Genomic DNA, 19,212 nt, shown 5'->3' on the forward strand with positions numbered 1-19,212 from the left:
TTTACAGTTGAATAATATTCCATTGAGTGTGTATGTGTATACATGATGGGCATTTTGATTGGTTCAAGGCCCTATTTTTATTATTATTTTTAAAGATTTATTTATTTTTATTGGAAAGTCAGATTTACAGAGAGAAGGCGAGAGATCTTCCCATCTGTTGATTCACTCCCCAGGTGGCCAAAATGATTGGAGCTGAGCTGATCCGAAGCCAGGAGCCAGGGTCTCCCATGCGGGTCCAGGGTCCCACGGCTTTAGGGCAGCCTTGACTACTTTCCCAGGCCGTAAGCAAGGAGCTGAATGATTAATGTGGCATCCAGGAAACAAACCTGTGCCCATTTGGGATCCCGTGAGGATTTAGCCACTAGGCTGTAACACTGGGTCCAAGACCATATTTTTAAAGATTCTCAAAAAATCTTGACATGAACTATGTGTGTGTGTAAGATGTTGATGTATGTTGATGCATATTTATATTGTTGTAAGATGATGATAACTAGTGATGGACGTGATTGAAATTTGAAGCGCCCAGGAAACAATTTGGGAAAGTTATAGGAATAGACATGGTATGGAGATTATTCCTGATAGGAGATGAGAATTAAAGAAATGCAAAAAGCACTAATTTTTAAATAAAACGATAATGCCTGTCTTTTCTCTGAAGAATTATTGTCTTCATTTAGTTTGTAAGTAACAGAAACACTCATAAAAAATAAATATTTTTAATACAAAAAAATCAGCAAGAAACGAGACATTGGATACAGCTGGCAGAAACTCAAAGAACGGTAGCGCTGGATCTGTGTTTTGGTTCTGTGTTCCTCTTGGTATTGACTTCATTTTTTCTTTTAAGATTTATTTATTTTTATTGGAAAGTCAGATATATAGAGAGGAGGAGAGACAGAGAGGAAGATCTTCTGATTCACTCCCCAAATGACCACAACGGCCGGTACTGCACTGATCTGAAGCCGAGAGCCAGGAGCTCTTCTGGGTCTGCTTTCCCAGGCCACAAACAGGGAGTTGGATGGAAAGTGGGGTTGCTGGAATTAGAACTGACGCCCATATGGGATCCCGGGGCGCTCAAGGTGAGGACTTTAGCTGCTAGGCCATCATGCCGGGCTGGTATTGACTTCATTCTAAAGCAGGTTCTGTTCAAATGGCAAAACAAAAGATGACCACTGTCAGGCTTACACTTTGTCTTAGGCAACTCAAAAGCAAAGTGTTGGCAACGCCCACGTCGCCATGTACCCCCAAGCCAAGGGACTAGGGTTACAGAAAAGACAACACACAGTGGGTCATTCTTGTAAAGAGAATGCCATTTATTCAAAGTTGGTCCCCATTTTTTATAGTCTGCCTAGTTCCTCCCAGTATTTTCCCAATGCTTAAGCAACTCCTAAGCTCCCCAGGGGGCATCTTAAAAAAGGGGAAGCAGGGAAGAGGGGCTAAATAGGGCTAAATGTATCAGGCCAAGATTGCCTATCCTGTTACACCTTGAGAAACAAGCTAAGCTGTGGAGTTAACCCTTGGGAGACCGGGGGCCTACAGCAAAGAGCCCTTCTTCCCTGAAGTATCTATCATGCAAATCTCAAGAAAAACATGATTGGTCTTGCTTGAATCAGCTGTCCATCCCTAAATTTGTCACAATGGCCTACTGAATGAGGCTTGAATTATCAACCTAGGTCGTGCTACCCTTTGGGATTTGGGAATACCAACATTTCCACCTGGACTACTCAGGGGAAAGCAAAGTAGCTTCCCAAAGAGGGAAAGGAGAAAGAACTGCTGGATGTGAAAGAACAACAACTGTTCTCTAAAGAACAGATGAAGTGATTTTACTGTGTGCCCCAAATTCTGGTATTCATTAAACTTTGTAATCTGTGGGGAGTCACACACCAAGCACTTCTGAGGCAAGAAGAACACATTTCTTATATGGTTGTGTATTTTTAAATATGCCCATTGGGGAGAATGCGTGACTAAAATGAAAACTAAATCTTAGTGCATTTAAGATTACAAAGCTAAATGGATGAAGTAAACAGTTGTGTGGACAAATATTTAAAGCAGCATTTTCAAAGCTTTTCCAAGATGCATGCATGGGCTGATCCAGGTGGTAAAATAATAGAGATTATGCTATGCCATATTTTGTATGCAAATGTGTTCCTGTACTGAGAAACAATATGACCTTGAACTTGAGCCACCCAGTGCTTCCCAAAATGTGTTTAGTGATGCTTCTGTAAGAAAAGAAATAACAAGGGTACATGAAGCTTAAAGTATTAATTCAAAATTAATTTAAGTCATCCTTGAGTTATTTCTTTCCCAGAGATTGAAAGCAAATAATTAAAGAAATCCTTTTTACTAAATTCAGTGATCCTCCAATGTAATCTTTATGAAATCAACGTCAAGAAACTATTTTGGGCTTGGTTCTCTGCAGTGTGATATGTCCCTGAAAGATATTCTATGAGGGATCATGATTGTTAATGGCCAATGCCTCTTACCTCTGGATACATATGTGCAATTATTAGCAATTGAGTTCTCCCTAATTGGCATCATTCAAGGAAAATCATCATTGTCATCTGAGGTTATGAAGGACACTTGTCTCAGCTTAACAATGCAACTCCTTTTTGCTTGTCTCAAGATTTTATTATTTCTATAATTGTTTATATATGTATCTTTTTTTTGTACCTTGACCATTTGCCATGTTAACCTGAGCCTCAGAGAAATCAAATAAATTAGCCAGAGTTACACAGCAAATAAGACTTGTGGCCGTGGTGCTAGCTCCCCTTTATTCTGACTTCAAAAGGCAAGTTCTTGAGCATCTCTATCCTGACTTTGTCAAATTAAGAAAAAATTAAGATTCTTTAATAATGTGAAGGACTCTAACCAAATGAATGACCTACATTCCCCAACTTGATAATTTTCCATGTTAAATTGAAAAATATGCAAAAGAGCTTATTATTCCAGCTCTAGTTTTGCACAGACCTTTCACAACAACACAAAGCAGTTCTATGGTATTTTTTCAAGATTTATTTATTTTTCTTTTGCATTTGAAAAGCAGAGTTACAGAGAAAGAGAGAAGTGTCTGTGTTCTAGTTTGAATTTCAAAGAAATTCTTACTGTTGACCCATGCAACTTTTCGGGGTCTTTAGCCTTACTCAGGTTTCTGATCTGCATTTGTCAAATAGTTTCCCCTGATTGGTTTTTCTTTCTGTCTGTATATTTTGTGCATTGCATTTAGAAATACAGGCTAATTGTGGGCTTGCTTATCTAGCTCCTTTGGTTGATAGTTAACTGTTTTCCTTAACAGCTTTACTAAGAGGTTGATGGTCATGGAAAGTGCATTGTGTCTGACTTGGCTCTGCATTTCTACTATCCACAAAAGCCAATCTGTAAAACACTGTAGACTTAGATTGAGTTCCAGGATCCTGGCTCCAGCTTACCCCAGTCCAGGTTATTACAGACACTTGCAGAGTGAATCAGAAAATGGTAAAACAGCCAATATCTATTCATGTCTATTTCTGATCTCTGTGCCTTTCAAATAAAGAAGTGCATTTTACAGTATGTTGTAAATCACTTGTTTAAATATTCCTCATCATTAATCTAAACTCAAGGACTAGCCATTGTTTTCTTGGTCTTTGTGGCTTAGTGCTTTGTCTCTATAACAGCATTTATTAAATTTTATTTCAGGTTTCCAATGTTCTAATGTTACTTATCCAGCCTGTCTTATTTATACAAGGCAGTGAGCACTTTGTAGAAACATTGTTATCATGTGCATTTTCTAGTCATCCTAAAACACTAAGTATTTGGTTTGTACTCAGAAATCATTTCAGAAATACTGATTTAAATCTTCTCAAAGACTCAGAATAGTGATCAATATTAAATACTGATAAATATTTGAATTGCATTTTATAGTGACACATATTTTTGAAGGTACTATATGACAAATCACTACCATGTTCAGGATAATCACTGTTAATTTTAATTATACTTTTATGTATTTCTGAATATGTTTAGCCTAATTAAAATGTACATTCTCTCGTATTTTTTATAGTGATCTCACCCAAAACACTATTTGTTCCTATCAATTCATTATTGCTATAGAACATCTTTTTGTCCCTTTTCATGGTCCTTTATTTTAAAATGTAGTTCCTTGGTAAACAGAGGCTATTCCTTGTAAATATTGCAATGGTTTCTTCTGTAGAGTAAATAGAAGACAATACAATGCGGCTTGCAGAGGCTTGGTCGCACTTGCTTGTGCAGGATCACCATCTGGCCATAACCGCAAAAGTAGTTTGCTGGGAAATTGAAACACTGATTCTAGCAACCAGAAGCTTTCCTCTTACTACCTCTCTCAACTTTTTTTTTCTCTCTATGCCTCATTCATGGAGTACATATTGAACATTTGTCCACTCCTTGCTTCACATTGAAAGTAGTTAATGGGCACAACTTGTAATAAATATTAACCTGGAAATAAATCATATGTCTTGAAAAGAAATAAGGGGAAGTGTAGAGAAGTGGAAAGGCAAGGCACATTTGGCTCTATAGGTTTTAGGTTGAACAAGGACTTCAGGCAGTGTTGATGGGGCTGACAGTACGCTGATAAACCTCATCAGTTTACGCATCCTGCATGGCCTTGTTTCAGTCTAGAACAAAAGAATAAAAGACCCTTTTCTAATTAACTAACTCACTCTACATTCATCTATCCTTGCATGCTGGAGTTGTATCTGCTTAGAGGAGGGCACTTTCTTTTTTTTTTTTTTATTTTTTTTAAAAGATTTATCTTTATTATTTTTTTATTGGAAAGGAGGATATACAGAGAGGAGAGACAGAGAGGAAGATCTTCCATCCCATGATTCACTCCCTAAGTGAGCACAACTGCCAATGCTATGCCGATTTGAAGCCAGGAGACTCTTCCGGGTCTCCCACTCGGGTACAGGGTCCCAAGGCTTTGGGCCATCCTGGACTGCTTTCCCGGGCCACTGGCAGGGAGCTGGAAGGGAAGCTGGAAGGGGCTGCCGGGATAGAACTGGCGCCCATATGGGATCCCGGGCATGCAAGGTGAGGACCTTAACCACTTGCGCCATCGCCCCTGGCCCGGCACTTTCTTTTTTAACTGAAGTAAAGGTAGGCTGCTGACCAGCAGTTGTAGAGACCCAAGGAGACAAGGACACCTACCATGCATAGCACAGTTAAGGGTTCAGAAAGGAAGCAGCAAGGTCATTTGCCAAGCTGTTGCAGTTATCCGGAAAACATGGACTTTGCTTAGAACAAAACAAGTTTTAGTGGAGATAGATTTGATGTGCCTTAAGATCAATTAATTATTAAAAGTGTAGGAAAGAGATGGGAGCATGGCAAGCTACCTCAGAATGCTGACCCGAGTGCATTATGGCTATTACTATTAATAACTTCTGTTTCACTTTGCTTGTTTTTTTGGTACTCAAAATCCAAGAATATGGCAATACTAGATTTGACTTAGATCATACTGCCTAGTTAAACAAAGTTTACTCTTTTTTCCATGTGCCAAAATGCTCTAAACTCATTTCCCACTTATGGTGTTAAAATACACCAGCAGTTGAGAGAAATGCAGTCCCTGCCAGCATTTTCATAATTATCTTGATCTCTTTAGGTTGTAAGCACCCACTCTTACTCACTCTTATATCAGAATTAGTTCATAGTGCTCCAAAGCATACAGAATCTAGACAGATTTTAAGGTATTCCAACTGATCAATCTGTTTCCAAGACATTACCAGCTGCTGTTTTAATCATTTATGGGACAATCACTGCTTTTCGGCTTTGATTTTAAATTTGAAGCATTGTTTTTGGTTTTGTTTTCTTTCTCATGAAATTGGCTATGGGAGACCTTTTCTTTCAACTTTGCATAACCAAACTGGAAATTTAATGGCTATCTAAAAGACAGTTGATAGAAAATTCTATAACCCACAAATGTCCTTAGTACACAAATCTATGATCTATGGTGCAAGAGAGAAATTTTATTGGCAGTATAGACACAAAAATAGATTCTCTAAAACTCTTCCAAGTACCTCTCCTTGAGTCAGCACTAGTGCAAAAAATATATTCAGTAGCAGCTTGAGGTCTTGTGTATGTGTGTGTTGCTGTAAGAAGCTGACACCAGTATTCCTAAGTCTTTTAGTCATTAGATAAATAGCTGTGGACATTTGTTATTGTCTGTGAATATGTTTGCCAGAGGAGTTAAATATGCATTACTTAATGTGCAGGTTGTGCATGTGACGTAAGTTAAAACCTGAAGTTTTGGTTTCTGTGGGAAACATTTGATAGTCTCAGGCTATGTCCAACATACCCAATAGGACACTCGGGGCTCAAAAGGTGTCAGAGCCCCAAATTATTGCTGAAAAATGGCTACAATTCTGGAAAACAAAGATGTCAGAGAAAAGAAACTAAAGAGAGAGGGTAAAGCAGAAGACAAGGAGTTGAAGAACCAGGAATGATGGTGGTTGACTTACCAAAGATCGTACTCATGGTTTCACAGTTCTGTTGAGGATTCATAGAGCCTTGTTAGTAGCAATTGAATGATCATGCCTAGACCTGGGTCACTCATTTACAAAGTGTACTTTTACAGAGGAAGTAACGTAAGACTGTAGGCCATATGAGGGACATGGTCATGGTCTAGAACAGGTCCATAATCTCTCATATTTGGGGAAAAGGAAAGAATTAGATCAATGAAAGATGGGAATATCTCTACTATGTCATCTTTCTCTCAATTTTTTGTGTTTTAATCTCAACTTCCCTCTTCAGTTAAACAAATTAGGGTTTCAGAGATGAATTTGCAGTTAGTATATATTAAATAAGTAAAAATAAAGAAATGCTACTACATTTAAGAAGTATGGACAAAGCTTTAGGTATGCCTTAGCATAGTGTGGTCCATAAAATTTGCACCTAGCTGAATCCATAGCTAAGTTAAGGCACAACAGAAGGCAATGAATGTGAATTGTAAAGAATAAAAGTGCTTGTGAAACAAGTGCTTGTAGGCAAACTGTCTCTTTTCACAGCCTCCTGTCTATTTTATTTTTAAGAAAAAGCCAGCTTCTACATAAATAATCATAGTTCTTTTGGCCGAGCTTGAAGTAATTGGGCATTCAGTGTTGGCTGGGTACACTTTAAGCCACCCTAGGTCATCCAGGCATTGTTGTAAAAATCTTCTTCAACCGCACAATAGGTGGGTCTTTGCAGAAGCCCAACTGCTGCGTGCCAGGTATCACAGTGCATCTCTTGTTCTCTTCATCCTACGGCCTTTCTATTGAGAAGCTTTCAATGTGCTGGGAAAGATAAGCCACTCACTTTCCTTTGGACTATTTATTCATTCCCTAATTATAGACTTGTGATAATGTAGTTGTAAGAAACAGAGCCATAAAAGAAAGCATATGTTATTGTTCATTGGTATCACTCTAGCCTGCCCCAAATCAGCTTTGTCCACTGTGTGGAGAGACCTCACCTTGGCTCTAACAATAGACTCATTTTCCATTTTGTTCTAAACAAAGCTAACTATAAAACCCCTTTAGTTCTCTCTGTCTCATCTGTGGTGCATATTCCCTCTGTGCATTTCATTCAGAGATTTAAAAATCTCTCCTTTTTTTTTAAAAGAATTCTTACTTGCCATTATACAGTTCTTCCTTTTCTGCCCTCCCCATTATTCCCTGTATTTACAATAATATAATCTGCCAGCTGTAATTAGGACTGCATCATTTTGCTCTTTATGTGTGTTTGTTATCTTGTTGTCAGGGTATATTTAACAGTTTTTGCAAATGATGTAATCTGATTGTTTTTAATGGCTAAGTAATATTTCATAGAATATCTGAACCATATTTTTTTAATCGAATCCTTTTTTGATGGGCACTTAGGCTGCTTCCATGTCTTTACTGTTGTGGATTGTGCTACTATGAATTTAGGGATTCTGGTTGCTTTCACATATGTAGATTTCACATCTTTGGGTTATATTCACAGGAATGGAATTCTGGTTCACAGGGGAGATGAATTTTCAGTTGTCTGAGCACTCTCCATACTGTCTTACATAGTGCCTGCACAAGTTACAGTCCAACCTGACCACAACTTTGTCAGAAGATGTTATTAAAAGAATTCTATGTGTATACCATTCTCATTGGAGTTAAGTAGATCTTCAATGTGGGTTTTATTTGTATTTCTTTCATTGCTAGGGAACCTGAGCATTTTTTTTTCATACCTCTGTTAGCATTTGAATTTGTCCTTTTGGAAAATGCATGCTCATTTCCTTCCCCAATTCTTTCTCTTTTTTTGGAAAAGATTTATTTATTTTTATTTCAAAGGCAGATTTACAGAGAAAAGGAGAGACAAAGAGAAAGATCTTCCGTCTAATGGTTCACTCCCCAGATGTCTGCAACAACCAGAGCTGAGCTGATCTGAAGCCAGGAGCCTGGAGTCTCTTCCAGGTCTTCCATATGGGTGCAGGATCCCAAGGACCTGAGATATTTTCTGTTTCTGGAAAGGCTGGGACACAAACTGACACCCTTGTGGGATGCCAGTGTTTGGAGATGGAGGATTAGCTTGTCAAGCCTCTGTGCCAGCCCACTTCTCCATTTCTTAACTGGATTCTTTTACTATTGTTCTTCTGTAGCTCTTTGTAAATCTTGGATATTAGTTCCCTATCAGTTTTGTGTTGTGTGAAGATTTTCTCCTGTTCTGTTTATTGCCGCTTCAATTTGTTAATAGTTTTCTTTGCTGTGCAGAAGCATCTTACATTGATGTGATCCCTTTTGTTTATTTTTACTTTGGTTGTCTATGCGTTGGTGACTTTTCTAGGCAGTCTTTGCCTACCCCTATATTTTGAAGAGTGCTTCCAATGTTTTCTTCTAACAGTTTATAATTGTATACAGTGAAAGGTGGGAGTCTAGCTTCTGCATGTGCTATCCAGTTGTCTCAACATCTGTTCTTTTGTCACAGATTAATTGGCTTTATGTGTGTGGAGTCACTTCTGTTTCTATTGTGTTCCATTGAGCTTCTCTGTTTTTATAGTAGTAGTGCATTGTTCTGATTAATATTGCCCTATAGCATGTTTTGAGATCTGGAAATTTGATTTCTCAAGTTTTATTTTTATTCTTTGGTATAGCTTTGGCTATTCATAGTCTCTTGTGTTTCCAGATACATTTTTGTATCATTTTTTCATCTCTGAAAGGAATTTTGTTGGGATTTTAATTGGGATCTCATTGAATCTGCATATCACTTTCTGTAAAATTGACATTTCAATGATGTTGATCCTGCTAATCAAGGAACATGACGAATTTTCACTTTTTAATGTCTTCTACTTATTTTAAAATATCTTGCAATTTTTCTCGTGTAGGTCTCCTATGTCTTTTGTTAGATTTATTCCAAGTGCTCTTTTAAAAAGAACAGTTCTGACTTGTTCTCTTTTAACCCATGAGTGGTTATGTCACTATAGCCATCAGTTTCTATTCATTTATCTTATACCATTCCACCTTGCCAAATTCTCCAACAGTGTCGTCATTGAGTCTTTTAATTCTCCTATGTATAGAATCATGTTGTCTGCAAATAGAAATAAATTAACTTCCTCTTATCCAACTTGAATTCTTTTTAATTTGTTTTTCCTGCCTAATAGCTCTAGTGAGCTATTGAAAGTGAGCAATATTGAAAGTGGACATCCTTGTCTAGTTCCAGATCTTATTGGGAAACCTTCCAATATTTCCCATTCAGTATGGTGCTGGCATTGGGTTTTTCATATACTGCTTTGATTGTGTCATAGAATATTCCTTCTAGACCTATTTTACTTAGTGGTGTTAGATTTTATGAAATGCCTTCTCTGTATCTATTGAGATGATCATATAATTTTTATTCTTTAGTTTGTTGATGTGGTGTATCACATTTATTGATTTGCATATATTAAATCATCCCTACATACCAGAGATAAATCCCACCTGGGCCAAGTAAGTGATGCACCTAATTTTCTATTGGATCCTACTGGCTACTATTTTTGTTGAGGATCATCAGGGATATCAGTCTGTATTTCTCTTTTTTTGTTGTGTCTATATCTCACTTTCATATTAAAATGATGTTGAATTCATTGATTTTTGAAGGAGTGCCTCCCTTGCAATTGTTTTGACTAAATTGTGGAGAATTGGGGTCAGTTCTTCTTGGAATGTTTGGTAGAATTCAGCTGTGATGCTGGCTGTTCCTGGGCTCTTCTTTGTTGGGAGGGCTTAATTAATTATTTGATCTCTATATTGCTTATAAGTGTATTTGATTTTCAATTACCTGATGACTCAGTTTTGGTGAATGGCATGTGTCCAGGAATCTGTCCATTTTTTTTTGGAAGCTCTGTGGATTTTTTTTTGCATAGAGTTGACTGTAGTAGTTCATGATTATTTTGTGACTGTCCAAGGTTTTCATTGTTATGTTTCCTTTGTCATCTTTGATTCTATAGATTCATGTCTTCTTCCTCCTTTTTTGATTAGGTTTACTATTGGGGTATCTATTGTGTTTAGTTTCTCAAAGAACCAACTCTTTGATTTGTTGATTTTGTGTATTGTAGTTTTGGTCTTCATTTGGTTTATTTCCTCCCTTATTTTTGTTGTCTCCTTTATCTGTTAACCTTAGGATCATTTTGCAATTGTTTTTCTTTTTTAAAGATTTATTTTTATTATTTTTTCATTGGAAAGGTGGATATACAGAGAGGAGAGACAGAGAGGAAGATCTTCCATCCGATGATTCACTCCCCAAGTGAGTGCAACAGGCCGATACTATGCCAATCCGAAGCCAGGAGCCTCTTCCAGGTCTCCCACGCGGGTGCAGGTTCCCAAAGCTTTGGGCCGTCCTCTGCTGCTTTCCCAGGCCACAGGCAGGGAGCTGGAAGGGAAGCGGGGCTGCCGGGATTAGAACCGGCACCCATATGGGATCCTGGGGGCGTGCAAGGAGAGGACCTTTAACCACTTGCGCCACCGCGCCGGGCCCGTAATTGTTTTTCTAACTCTTTCAGATGTATGATTAGCTTGTTTGCCTCCTGCCTTCCTTGTTTCCTGACATAGGCGCTGATTGCAATATATTTGCCTCTTAGCACTGCCTTTGTGGTAACCCACAAATTTTGATATGTTGCATTAATGCCTTCATTCATTTCAAGAAATTTTTTATTTCTTATTTGATTTCTTCTCTAATCAGTAGCATGCTATTCAGTTTCAAAGTGTTTGCATATTTTACTGGAGTATTTTGACTTACTGATTTCCAATTTCATTCCATGATGGTCTGAGATATGTGGGATGATTTCTTTGTATTATTATTTTTCCATTTGCTGGGACTTGTTTTGTGATCTACATTGTGATGAGTCCTGGAGAATATTGCATGTATGATGAAAAAAAAGTATATCTAGTGTCTGTAGGATGCAAGATTCTGTAGATCTCAACTAGGTCCTTTTGTTAACATTGTCTGGGTGAGTTCTGTTGCTTCCTTGCTGAGTTTCTTTCATCAGTCTATCTGTTGATGTTAGTGGGGTGCAAAGGTTCCCAAATATTGTTGTATTTGGGTCTGTATCTCTCCTTAGGTCTGTCAACAGATGTCTCACATAGACAGATGTCCTGGCATTTAGTGTATGTAGACTTATTATTATTATTATTATTTCTTCTTGCTGGATGGATCCCTTTATCATTTTGTGGTGTCCATCTCTATCTTTTTTAATGCTTTTCATGTTGAAGTCTGTATCATTTTATATTAGAGTACACCAGCTCATTTTTCCTTCCCATTAGAATGCGGCACCCTTCATTTTCAATGTGCCTCTTTTCTTCTTCTCTAATCTTCTTTTAGGCTTCTTAACTGCCCATATGATCTTCATGAAGCAAAGTTATCACACCAATCATCAAAATTTGTATGGCTGTTGCCAATCATGCCAACATCCCATGTGAACACTGCTTCAAGTACAAGCTACTCCTCTTCTGTTCTAGCATTCTGGCAATATACCTGGCAAAGCAGGGGAAGATGACCCACATGTTTGTGCCACTACCACACACATGAGAGAACCATACGGAGTTCATTGGGTCTTGCTCTACTCCAGCTGTTGCAGTTATCTGGGGAGTGAACCAATGGATGGAAGATCAATTTATCTTTCATTCATTGTTTCATTCATTCTCTTTCATTCTCATCTCTCACTCCATATGATCCTTCCCCCTTTCTGTGTAACTCTGTTTTCAATCAAATAAACAATATGTTTTTAAAAGTTAATTGAACTGCTTCAAATTGCCCCAGGATAAGGCTTCATTTTTCTTTAACTAACTTTCAAAGTTCTGCTTCTTCAATTGGGGCTTCATTCCCAGCTTACTTTTCTCTGTGTTTCTAGCTGCCTTTTGTCCTATGCCTAGGCCAAATGCTACCACCTTTAGTACAAGTAATAAATGCTGGCGGGTGAATGAAAAATGCCTGCTTTCAAGGGGAAATGGAGTCACAGCTAAAGGGATTTGCTCCTTCCTTTTAAAATACTTCTGTCCCATTTCCAGTTGTCCTGAGCAATTTTCCCATTCTTTTTGTAGGTAGTTGCTAATAATTTGTATCTAGGGAATGTGAATTTATCTCTCTATTTTCATCTTGGACTTGAGGGCAAGGAAAGTCATATCAGGCAAAATGTCAGCTGTTGCAAATGGGTAGTTTAGGCACATGGATAGAGCTGACTGGCACAGTCACATTTTTCTGTGAAGATTGCTTTATACAGAAGAGAATATTCAAATCACGGATCTCATTTATAGAGTTATTTGCTGCCAACACCAGCTACAACAGCTGATAATGTCACAGTGGTCATTCTTTGTACCCTTTAAACAATACTAATCATTAAAAACACCATTGAGCTTTCTCATGCAAGAAAATTAACAGCTACTTAATAATTACTCAGGAGTAAACTTTTGAGTATTACTGAGTAAGTAGGTATGGTTTATGTATTTCTTATCACACCTAATTATAAATAAGTTTATTTCTAAGCACCAGGTGTCTCCTTTCTAATTGCAAGTCTTCTTACAGCTGTGTATGTGCATCTTTCATTCACTTTGTTATGCAGCATGAATAAAAAATTCATGCTGATACCAGTACCTTTAAATTATAACAAAATGACTTTAATTCATTCAATAAGTATTGAATGTATAGTATGTGTCAGCACAGTCTGAAGTTGTAAGTTTCCAATGAACAAGCAAGTCAGTGGATTTATGCTGTAACTTCACAACAGTCTAGGTGCTTGCAAAGCACTTTCATATCACTGCAAGAATTATTACTGTCCTCTCACAATTGGGAAAACCTAAGCTTAGAATGTCGTGGCTTAAGAACACATGACCAGTAAGTTAAAGCTCCATGGTCAGAATGAAGGTCTCCTGATGCTTGTGCTGGTATAGCTTTCCACAATTCCTTATCATTTTAACTTTTTTTTAAAGATCTATTTACTTTTTGGAAAGTTAGATTTACAGAAAGAAGGAGAGACAAAAAGAAATATCTTTGATCTGTTGGTTCATTCCCTGAGTCGCCACAATGGCCAGAACTGAGCCAATCCAAAGCCAGGTGCCAAGAACTTCTGGGTCTTCCATGTGGGTGCAGGGTCTGAAGGCCTTGGTCCATCCTTTTTTGCTTCTCCTGGCCATAATCAGGGAGCTGGATGGGAAGTGGAGCAGCTGGGACATGAATTCCATTTGGGATCCTGGAGCATGCAAGGCAAGGATTTAGCTACTAGGCTGTCATGCCAGGCCCTGGAATCTTATTTTTTACTATGCATTAGATACGATTGTATTGTATATCATTAACATGAAAAGTATCAAATAAGACATTTAACAGTAATTTCTATGTTTTATTTTATTAGTAATACACATAAAGAGAAGAAAGGAGGGAATATTACCCTGTTACTGTTCAATGTGTCCCTCACGCTTCTGCTTCACTTTATGGTACAAGTTTGCCTTTTTCTATGAGGCACCTGCATTATGCAGCTTCTTGGACTGCCTGTAAATGATGAGTGGATGCACCATAGATCAAAAGGAGAAATGCATTAGGAAAGGTAGCACTGCTAAGAAGTTACATACAGAAATGTTCAGGGGAAATCATTCCCATCTGACAGACCTGAATTCCCTACACTGGCAACACCTGTGAGATTTCAGCAGGCTGGTGGTGAGGATGGCAGTGAAGGAAACCAGGCTAGGATTTCTAATCTGACCGTAAATTCCATTGGTGCTTAGATATAAGCACCTAAACCACTGACAGGGAGGTTTGTTGAAACAGTGCCAGATGCTACCAAGAGTTTCTGATTTTTTTCAACACTTCATTTTTATTTCTCTAAGATTTATTTATTTATTTTTAAAGGCAAAGGTGCAGAAGGAGATCGATTGAGAGAGAAATTTTCCATCTGCTTGTTTACTTCCCAAATGGTTGAAACAACCAGAGTTGGGCAGGTCCAAGGCCAAGAGCCAGGAACTTTATATGGGTCTCCCATGTGGATACTGGGTTCCAGTGACTTGAACCAGGCACTGTTAGGTAGCTGGATCAGAAATGAAGCAGCTAGAACTCCAACTAGTGCCAACATGGGATTCCAGTGTTGTAGGCAGCTGTTTAATCTGATGCAGAACACCATCAACCCCATCCTTGTTTCTCTTATAAACAAAGAAGAACAACAGAAATAGCCTTTGTGTAAAGGTTTAAAAATTATGATTTGACATTACTATAGAGATAAAATATATCCATTACTACTTGCATATTGGTTACTTTTAATAGAAGAAAACCAGCATATTTGCTTTTACATAAGTAAAATTTATTATCACTTTAGGACATCTTGCACATATAACATATCTAACCTCACAATAACTAAAGTAGGTCTGCTAGCCAGGTTGTCCTTACCGTAATAAAATACCAGAAGCAGAATCCTTTGTAAATGAAAGAGCCATATTTTCACTAATGGCTCTGGAGGCTCTGAGTCCAAGATCAGAAAGGTACCATTGGTTTAATAACTGAAAATAGTGTGTTTGCTGGCTGAGTTCCAAATTAGAAAGGACATTACATTACATGGCAAAAGACAGGCAGTATGCAATATATCTTGTCTCTTTTTCCTTGCAGAGTCACTAGAATTCAAATAAGAGGGCTCAGCCTTAATGACTAAATTCAATGGGATCACTTCATGGACACCATGTTTAGATTAAAGTTACCACTTTCTAAGTGCCACTAATACAAACAGTTGTATGAATGCAAAAACAATAGCAGTAGATATTACAGTTGTTCTTCTTATGTTCAATGAGAAAACTAAGGCATAAAAAGTTCAAATAACTTGCCTGTGGTTGCATAAGTTATAAATGATGGAGGAAAGATTTGGACAAAGCCAGTTCGCTACTAGAAAGCTTAGGCTTATAATTACCCATTGTTATTATCCCCTGAGCAGGGTTCTTTCATGAGTACAATAAAGTGGTTCCTGTGTTTTGAGTTAAGTGGATATTTGAAAAAGTTATCAGTATCACCTAGACATGAGATTAAGAGGATAGCTCTCCAAAAGACTGCCCAGGGTCAAGTTGTTCAGTCCCTCAACTCAAAGGTCCACACTCACTTCGGCTCACTTAGCAACAAATCTGAAACTGTCAGATTTGAGAATTCACTGGAGCAATTCACAGAATTCAGGAAAGATGGTGCTTTTTAAAAATTATTTTCTTTGATATGTAGCAAGAGGAAATTAGAAGAAACCTGTATTTTGGTTCACTTCCCAAATGCCTAGAAGCCAGAACTCAAGCCAGGTTCCACCTGCATGACAAGGGTGCAAGTACTCAGGCTGCCATCTGCTGCCTCCTGGGTTGTGCATCAGCAGGAACCTGGCCTGGGCAGTAAAGAACGGACGTGAACTCGGGCACTGCTCTATGGGATGTGGATATCCAAATGGCAGCTTAAGTTAACCACTGTGCCTACTGCCTGTGTGGTTATAATTTTATTGTTGAAAATATATAAAACTCAGACCCAGAAAAAGGAAAAGGCACATAGGTTTAGGGCAGTTTCAAATATGAAACTTCTGTTACCCTCTTAGGTACCAGTAATGTAACTAACAAAGTAGCAATACTCACATTATCCCCAATCAGAACCACTCACACCAGCTTCAGTCTTCAGTGTCCAGAGTCTTTACTTACTGATGTGTTCTTTGCAAAGGATTGATTGATTGATTGGCAGTGTCCTTGACTCCACTGTCCAGGAAAGACTGGCACCATACTTGCAAGTATCCTCTGATTACATAGCTAGGCTTTCTGACGTGGCCAGCCCCTAGTCTGAGTGGGTTCATTAGCACAAGCTATTGGGTGTGGTCCAGTGGCCCACCAAGAATAATCAGACACTCAGTCACTTGGGAAAATCCCAAGGCTTTAGAGATTACCCCCTGGGAACTTGGAACAAAAGCCCACTGAATTATTTGTTGGACAAAAGCACAGCACATGAAGATGGTGGGATTTTACCAGGAAAGGTAATGCTGGAGAGAATCTAAATTAGGAAGAAGCTAGGATGCCCTGCATGGTGAGGCTAGTGAGCACAGCCTGGCAGTAATTTACAATGGACTCACATGCGCACTAACCAGACACAATGCAGTCCTTACCACAGCGAGGGAGTGAGTATCAGCTGTGTGAATTGAGGACCACAGCACTCTCTGCCTTGTGAAGCTTTTATGCACCCAACATGTAAATTACAGAGCTTATGAATTGGAGTTGGTTCACATGTAAATGAGAAAATGCTTGAGCTAACCAAGTCTGCCTCTGAAAAGAATAGATATCTAAGAACTAAACACTCTACTGAGGTACTCTGAAATAATAGGGAAAGAGCTGTTGTAATTCCAAAGGACTCCTAGAATGAAAAAATAATGAGGGGCTGGCTGGGAGAAGGAGTGGATAAAACATCAGAAGAAGCAATCTTCCATGAAAATCTGCCTGTGTGCCATTAATGCATGTCTTTTCCAATAAGGGCAAGCAAATGCAAAAAGAACAAGGAGGAGGTATAAATAAAAGCTGGAGTGAGCTCTCAGGGAAGCATGCTATGCATGGATGGAGGCTTTCATTTTAAAGGGCTGGCTGTTAGCAAAATATGAACACTACACACTTGTATTTATGACTCATCTGAACATAGGATTTCCTATTATGCTGCAGCTCTCTTCTCTGCAATCGAAGGCCCTCTATCCAGTGATTTTCATCAGGATTGCCAGGATGGAGAAGGAAGAGATGAAGAAATGCTTCATTTGGCCTGACTGTCTGAGTGCCCTGCCGACTTACATGCTTGATTGACCTGGTGTCTCATATGCATGCCTCCTTTATTCTTCACTCATCCCATAAGTCTGGCAGAGATGGAATTACGGCAGCTTTGGGACTATTGGAACTGTTCTTCCTCCATTATGTCTAACACTGTTCATTTAAGCAACATAAACTAGAGACACAATAGCAATGAGGATTTTTTTTTTATCCCTTTTCCATTTTTTTTTTTAAGAAAAAAAGTCGGTTCATATTCAGAGGCTACACCAACTATGATTTTCCTGTAGCAGTCCAGAGGGACAGATGCTAAGTCACCCTTGCATGTCATGAAACAGCTGGCTTTACTCTGAAATCAATTCCTTTGGCTTCTGGAATGTAGCAGCTGCTGTGCCTGGAGAGCTCACCCATGAGCTTTGTGACTCTGTTCCTCCCATCCTCTCTAGATTCGGCCTTCATAGATCTGTCCTAGTCAGTCAGGAAAAAAACAAAACAAAACAATGTTTGAAAAGGGATAGTATCTTTCTTGGGAGGCCTGGCTCTCAGCTTAGAAGAAAAGCTGTAGGGGAAGCTCCTGATAAAAGATAGCCTGCACTCATGCTTGAAAGCTAGGTTAGTGGAATAACTCAGAACTTTTATTTTAAGAGAATTACAAATATTTGAAAGTCATTTTAACAGAGAATGAAACAGATGACCACAACAGCCAGTGCTGAGTCAGGCTAAAGCCTGGAGCCAGTGGCTGCCTCCAAATCTCCCACACAGGAGGCAGGAGCCCAAACACTTTGGCCATCTTCCAACTGTTTTTCCCAGGCCATTAGCAGGGAGCCATACTGGGTGTGGAACAACTGAAATATGAACTGGTACCATATGGGATTCTAGAACTTCAGGAAGTAAAATTTGCTATGGCAAAATGCCTCCACCAATCCATATGTTTGAATTTGTTCACACCAAATTTGAATTATTATTTTGTGTTCAATAGTCTTTGACAAATTATTCCACCTGAATTTTCACTTAGTCATCTGTAAAAGTGCCACATTGCTGGTTCTTCCTGCAATGTTTTAAACAGTATGCATGAGGCTGAAATTATGGCATAGCATGTAAAGCCACCACTGGTGACATCAGCATCCCATATGGGTACTGGTTGAGTCCAGCCACGGTACTTCCTATTCAGCTTTCTTCTAATGAGCCTGTAAAGGCAACGGAAGAAGGACTAAATGTATTGGACTCTGAATCCACGTGGGAGACTGAGAAGCTCCTTGTCCTGGCTTTCAGCTGGCCCAGTCTTGGCTACTGAGGCCACTTGGAGAGGGAACAAGTGAACCAAAGATTCTCTCTCTCTTTGCCCCCCACCTTCTCTCTGTGTAACCCTGCCTTTCAAGCAGCACATAGTACTACAGAAGTATGTCAAGATATTCTCTTTTATTTCTGCTGTTAAATGCTTGTATTTAAGTATACCAAAAAGATATTAGAGATCAAATTTTATTTTTAGCCCTGGTATAAAATATAGAATAGAATCTAGAATATAGTATAGAATATCACTCTGGCATTACTAAGAAAGGCCAAATCTTAGTTTTACTATATTACCTATAAGATTCTGGGCAAATTACTTAAACTTCCTAGTTTTTGTCCTCCATGAAAAACATGTTGGCCTTGTAGGATACTTATGAATCATAGGTAATGCATAAGACCCAATGCTAGAAACATTGTAAATGTTAAATAAATGTTAGCTGTTTTCATTATTAGAGAATTGTGTATATCTTATTAACATTATTTTATTGTTTATAATTCTCACATTAATACAGAAGCGTACCAAATATGTAGAAAATTAGATACAATACAGTCCTGAGCAAGACTTTTTTTGCAATAGGAAATTGAAAATAAAGAGATTATATTCTCTTGCTATCACTTGATATGCCTCTTGAGGCTAAGAGCTGCAAAGTTCTGGGTCATTGTCAGTCACCTAACCTATGGTACCCCTCCATCTGAGAGAGACCCTTGAAGCTAAATC

At 38.5% G+C, this 19,212-nt stretch overlaps 1 protein-coding gene across 1 annotated transcript in view; it reads left to right on the plus strand.

The window, feature by feature from the left end:
- Positions 1-19,212, plus strand: part of SLC35F1 (solute carrier family 35 member F1) — a 398,948-nt gene that overhangs the window by 164,781 nt on the left and 214,955 nt on the right. The gene's annotated exons all lie outside the window — the stretch shown is intronic.

Source organism: Ochotona curzoniae, unplaced genomic scaffold, assembly GCF_017591425.1.
Source record: "Ochotona curzoniae isolate NIBS_2020 unplaced genomic scaffold, NIBS_Ocur_1.0 scaffold_3890, whole genome shotgun sequence".
Taxonomy (NCBI): Eukaryota; Metazoa; Chordata; class Mammalia; order Lagomorpha; family Ochotonidae; genus Ochotona; species Ochotona curzoniae.